This window comes from Heterocephalus glaber, unplaced genomic scaffold (genome assembly GCF_053883595.1).
Source record: "Heterocephalus glaber isolate CG9 unplaced genomic scaffold, H.glaber_assembly_v1.0 deba00001472, whole genome shotgun sequence".
Classification (NCBI taxonomy): domain Eukaryota; kingdom Metazoa; phylum Chordata; class Mammalia; order Rodentia; family Bathyergidae; genus Heterocephalus; species Heterocephalus glaber.
The window spans coordinates 40,597,139-40,602,128 of NW_028258315.1; the positions used below are offsets into that span (position 1 = coordinate 40,597,139).

General features: G+C 36.9%; 1 pseudogene; it reads left to right on the forward strand.

The window, feature by feature from the left end:
- Window positions 1–4,196: 4,196 nt before the first annotated feature.
- LOC147826330 (U4 spliceosomal RNA) lies at window positions 4,197–4,361 on the forward strand (annotated as a pseudogene).
- Window positions 4,362–4,990: the final 629 nt, after the last annotated feature.

Here is a 4,990-nt window from a genome sequence, read left to right on the forward strand (position 1 = left end):
GGATGTCTTTTTAGTCTTACACAAAGCACATGGTGGAGATAGAGGTAGATCACATGAACTTACTGAGACTGATTTGTGTTTAAACTAAAAAAAGATTGAGTAAATTACAGTTATTTGTATGAATTATAGTTTTATTTTTAGTGTTCTGGCTACATAATAGTTTTCCCTATTGGGATTTTAGAAAATGACTTGTCTGCTGTAAAAACCTGTGTCAACAACTGATCAACTATTTCGACTTTCGTATGAAGCACTTAACTACTATTAACAGCACAGTATTTGCCATTGCTACCACAATTCTTTGTTGAGAGGATTAATGTAGGCTAGTGACTTGATTACATGAATAAGTGTGTATTAACTAAGAGGAGCTATACGAAAAAGAACAGTATGAGAAACAAGAGTGAGTCCCTTGCATTGGATCCATGCAGATATGATGTTGACCAGAGATGACTTGTTCCAGTCATTGCTCTCCCTAACCAAGACTTCCTATGGGCATCTCCTCTATGGCTTCCAGGCTAGGCTTCAGTTTTGTGGAGCTCATACCTCCTATAGCTGGGACAGATTATTCCACAGAGGTTAGCCTCATATCTTACTGGTGTTAATGTTGGTTGGATTTTTTCTTTCAGTGAGTATCAGAGGGAATTCCAGATACTGAGCTTTATGGTCAGATGGCCTAGGACATGTCACTCTACTTGGTGGAAAACATTTGTGAGGCTCTTCAAAACATAGTAAGGTACTGGGAAAATAGCGAATTGTCAAATCTAAACAATATGCTTTAAGAGAATAGCCTCAATATATTTAGAGTCTATATTTTTAAAATATTTATGTTCTCTAAAGAAACAGTTATCTGTACCAAAGATATCATAGATATTGTCAATGTGCAGATCAGTGATAAAAATGTATCTCAATGCCTTCAGTGGAGTCACAGTTTAATCTCGCCATAAGTTTTTTGCCACTTTGCTCCAAAACATAGCCTTGAATCTCCCAAAACTGCCTGTCTGCAATTATTTAGCAAACGCTTTGGGGTTGTCAACTGAGAGTCATCTCTCAATTCTTCCCCGCTCCTGCTTTAAATTTTGCATAAATTACTTAGCTATTTTGAGGGGCCTATTTTCTCTAACTCGTTCCTGAAGAAATTGAATCTTTAGAATGCATAGCTAGTGAAACAAAAAGCTAAGGTTCAAACCCAGCTCTGTCTCATGCTGGAATTAAGGTGAGCAGAGTCCCTGCACTAGAATGGATGATGGAACGAGGGAACATGTCAGAAATGCCAGATTAAGTTGCTCTTGCATTCTTGCATAAATATTTTCTTGTTTTTTAATTTTTAAATTAGTTTTATTGGTACATTTTATTGGTACATTTTATTGGTACTTTTTAGGTATACAACAAACAAATATATGAAAAAATGTTCAACATCACTCGTCATTCGAGAGATGCAGATGAAAACAACCCTGAGATTTCACCTCACCCCAGAAAGAATGGCTGCTATCAAGATATCAACCAATAACAAATGCTGGCGCGGTTGTGGGGAGAAAAGAACCCTTCTCCATTGTTGGTGGGAGTGTAGACTGGTGCAACCACTGTGGAAGTCAGTATGGAGATACCTCAAAGAACTAGGACTAGAGGTCCCATTTGACCCAGCTATTCCCCTGCTAGGGATCTTCCCAAAAGAATTAAAAGAATCATACCACAGCGATATATGTGCACTCATGTTCATAGCAGCACAGTTTGTAATAGCTAAAGCTTGGAAGCAGCCCAAGTGCCCATCATCTTGTTTTTAATTTGAGGAAGCAGGCACACTTTCCTACCTCTCCATTCTCTGTCCATACTCATCATATTTCAAGCCATGTGTACTGTGTTCTTTCCTCTGTTCTACTCCACATACCTTTGGAATTATATTGAAAAATATTCCTACTTCTGCTTCTATCTTCTGTAGTCTCCCGTAGTCTTTGGTATTTTGGCCACTCCAGGAAATAACTGTGGGTCTAGAAATAGGATATTCTTTTGATTAGTGGTGAAGATGTAATCTTTGAGAGCCAGTCTTCAGGATTTTAAAACACATGCAGACTTAGGCTCTTCCTACCTGGCCTTATGTACCTGACTTCCTAATAAAACTCAAGAACAAATAATGGTCTGTAGTCTCCCTAGTGATCAATTTTAGTTTATATTTTATATCTTTTGGTAGGATATTGACTTATCAAATTTATGATGGGCTTATTTGGCTCCCTTCTTGCATAAATTCAGTTTTTATTTAACTGATTACAAGAAATCCTGAAAAAGATATTTTCATATCTTCTATTTTTGGGCATACTGGGGATTAAACCTAGGGATTTCACACTGTCTTAGTTACTTTTCTCATTGCTGAGAAAAAATACCTAACATTCAAAGTTAAAAGAAGAAAGGATTATTTCAGCTCACAGTGTGTAGAGGTTTCAGTTCATAGTCGCTTAGCTCCAAGGCAAGGTAGCATGGCAGAGGGGCATCACAGAGGAGAAATAGTTCATGGCAAAAGCAAAGCAGCCAGAAGGCAGCCAGGGATGAAGTAGCAAGTGACTGCAGCAGCCCTCTTTCTGTCCCTTATATTCTTGGCACTCACACACAGGGTGGGCCAACCTTAATCCAGCATCACACCATTAATACCAGCATCACATCCTTCATCCCATCATCACATACCCTAGATCCAACTACCTCTGAAAAGTCTCACCTATGACTGCATGAGGCTTTGGGGGGACATCTAGATACAACCCTTAGCAAATACAAGCTGCATCCCCTACTCTTTCAATTTTTTATTTTGAAACAAGATCTTGCCAAGATACTAAGTTGTCCTGGCTGGACTCAGTCTTGTAATCTTCCTGTTTCAGCCTCCTGGAGTGCTGGAGTTATAGGCATGTGCCACCAAACTCAGCTTCATCTTTGTATTTTAAACCCCTAAGATTTCACATGATACAAGAACTTTCTCAGCAATTTTTCCTAGATTGCTCTTGAATTTTCAAGGCCTTGTACTTCGGAGTTGTTTAACTTTTACCCTTAGTCTGACATGCTTAATAGCATCTGCCCTAGGGTTCATAGTTTTCCAACTAAAAGCACTATACTACAAAATTGTTCCTTGGTTTCACCACACATGACCATTGAAACTGACCAAAAAGCCCCATTTCTTCATTTTGGACTTTCAGAGACATTTCAGCCAGGTACTATTCCTATGAAAGTGAAATGTCTCATCACTATATTTTTGTAAAGTATTTTTCATAAAAATTTACTCTTGAAGGATCAAGAGTATCATTTTCTTTGTTAATATTAATTAAATATATAGATCTTTATGCAGTGGAGAAGCCAGAGGGTAAAGAATTAGAGAGATGGAAGGGAAAGAAACCAGAAGTATGAACCATATGTTATTAAATTTCAAATACCAAATATCAAATATCAAATCTTTAGAATGGAACAGCGTCAGAAAACAATAGACTGTGCTGAACTTTGGCCAAGCATTTGTAAATATCACTGAAATCTATTATTATCATTATCATAGCTTTTCCACTATTTTCTTCTACTGCTTTTGTACTTTTTCTTTTTTTTTTTTACCAGGGATCAAACTGAGGACCTTGCACTTTCAAGGCAGGAGGCAGAAACCTGAGCTAAATCTCTTGCCCTGATTTTGTACATTTGCAATTATTAATGCAAGTACCCAGCATGGTAATACTCACTGTGTCAAATGCTATCAGACTTACCTCGATGCAAGACTGAGTTCCTGTCCTGTGACTAGGTCATTAAAAGAATTGATTGTTGCATGAGGAACTGCATATAGTATGGACATTATAATATTCAGAACAAAGAAATGGTCAAAGGAAACTCCAATTTGATAACTTTGCTTTTATTTGCACACAGCACTTCAATGTATAACAGTACACAAAACTACAGTACTGTACTGTATAGTACAACCAGCAAAAATTCCAGCACTGTATGAACAAGGTGGGTGTACTGTAAAACAAGACATTGAAGATCTATAAACAAGATGCAAAGAAATGTACAAAAAAATAAAGATGAGTTGTAAGTCTGAGCAGTGGGTCTAAGCCTGAAGAGTCATTAAACAGGTGGGTCATTAAATGAGGAACAAATGTATTTGTTTTGTCACTTAATATTCTTATGATTATATATATATATATATATATATATATATATATATATATAATCTGTGTCATAAAGCAAGCCTTGCTCAGTGGCGGTATTGTAGCCAATGAGATTTATCCAAGGCACAATTATTGCCAGTTGTATCTTAAGGCAGAATCTGTTAAAGTCACAAAAGCAGGATGTCAAGCTATAAATTAAACCCAGATTTATTGAACTTAAATTTGTGTATTCTTTCCACTATGCCAGAAGAACTGAAAGAATAACTTATTTTTATTTCAGTCTTTATTCTGAAATCGTCTTTATTTTGAAATTATCTTTATTCTGTGTATGTGTTAGAAACATTCTTTTCTGTATATGTATTTAGATAACAAATTAATAATGTAAAAAGCATAGGATTTAGAGTTGTAAAACTGGAAATATTAGCAAAGTCTCCTCAGTGTAGGCTCCTACACGTATACAAAGGATCAAAGTTATTTTCTCTGCCTGTTAAGAGTGATTGTGAGGGATAAACCAGAGTAATTTTTAATTGGGCTGAGCTATGCAATGTGATGTGGCAATTGTTTACTTAAAACTAATGCCACAGTTTAAAAAATTATTTATTGAACTTTAGCTATTAATGATTATGTGAAGAGAGTATCTTAGCTCACAAGGTGCCATTCCTGATATGTGGAATCAGAACAAATAGCTTTGTGCTTCTTCTAGGTAGGCACAAGCAGAACTGTTACACAGGCAGAGGAGAATGCTTCCAGGTAGGACTGTAGCAATTGTTTCCTAGGGCTCACTCTGCCAGGTCAGGGGGAAGTCTAGGTATTGCCCTCTCCGTGGTGTATGGCTAGATGTAACTGAGAAGCCTGGTATGATAGCGCCTAAG